Here is a 1,071-nt window from a genome sequence, read left to right on the forward strand (position 1 = left end):
CCTCCACCCTCGTGGGCCCCCTGTTTCTCCACCGACGTACTCCTTCCTCCTATATATACCTACATACCCCCAAACTACCAGATATGGAGCCAAAACCCTAATTCAACCTCCGTAACTTTCTGTATCCACGAGATCCCATCTTGGGGCCTTTTCCGGAGCTCCGTCGGAGGGGGCATCGATCACGGAGGGCTTCTACATCAACACCATAGCCCCTCCGATGAAGTGTGAGTAGCTTACTTCAGACCTACGGGTCCATGGTTATTAGCTAGATGGCTTCTTCTCTCTTTTTGGATCTCAATACAAAGTTCTCCCCCTCTCTTGTGGAGATCTATTCGATGTAATCTTCTTTTGCGGTGTGTTTGTTGAGACCGATGAATTGTGGGTTTATGATCAAGTTTATCTATGAACAATATTTGAATCTTCTCTGAATTCTTTTATGTATGATTTGTTATCTTTGCAAGTCTCTTTGAATTATCAGTTTGGTTTGCCCTACTAGATTGATCTTTCTTGCAATGGGAGAAGTGCTTAGCTTTGGGTTCAATCTTGCGGTGTCCTTTCCCAGTGACAGTAGGGGCAGCAAGGCACGTATTGTATTGTTTCCATCGAGGATAACAAGATGGGGTTTATATCATATTGCATGAGTTTATCCCTCTACATCATGTCATCTTGCTTAAAGTGTTACTCTGTTCTCTTGAACTTAATACTCTAGATGCATGTTGGATAGTGGTCGATCTGTGGAGTAATAGTAGTAGATGCAGGCAGGAGTCGGTCTACTTGTTTCGGACGTGATGCCTGTATACATGATCATACCTAGATATTCTCATAACTATGCTCAATTCTGTCAATTGCTCAACAGTAATTTGTTCACCCACCGTAAATACTTATGCTCTTGAGAGAAGCCACTAGTGAAACCTATGGCCCCCGGGTCTATCTTCCATCATATTAATCTTCCAATACTTAGTTATTTCCTTTGCCATTTATTTTACTTTGCATCTTTTATTTCTCTTTATCATAAAAATACCAAAAATATTATCCTATCATATCTATCAGATCTCACTCTCGTAAGTGACC

This window comes from Triticum dicoccoides, chromosome 5A (assembly GCF_002162155.2).
Source record: "Triticum dicoccoides isolate Atlit2015 ecotype Zavitan chromosome 5A, WEW_v2.0, whole genome shotgun sequence".
Classification (NCBI taxonomy): domain Eukaryota; kingdom Viridiplantae; phylum Streptophyta; class Magnoliopsida; order Poales; family Poaceae; genus Triticum; species Triticum dicoccoides.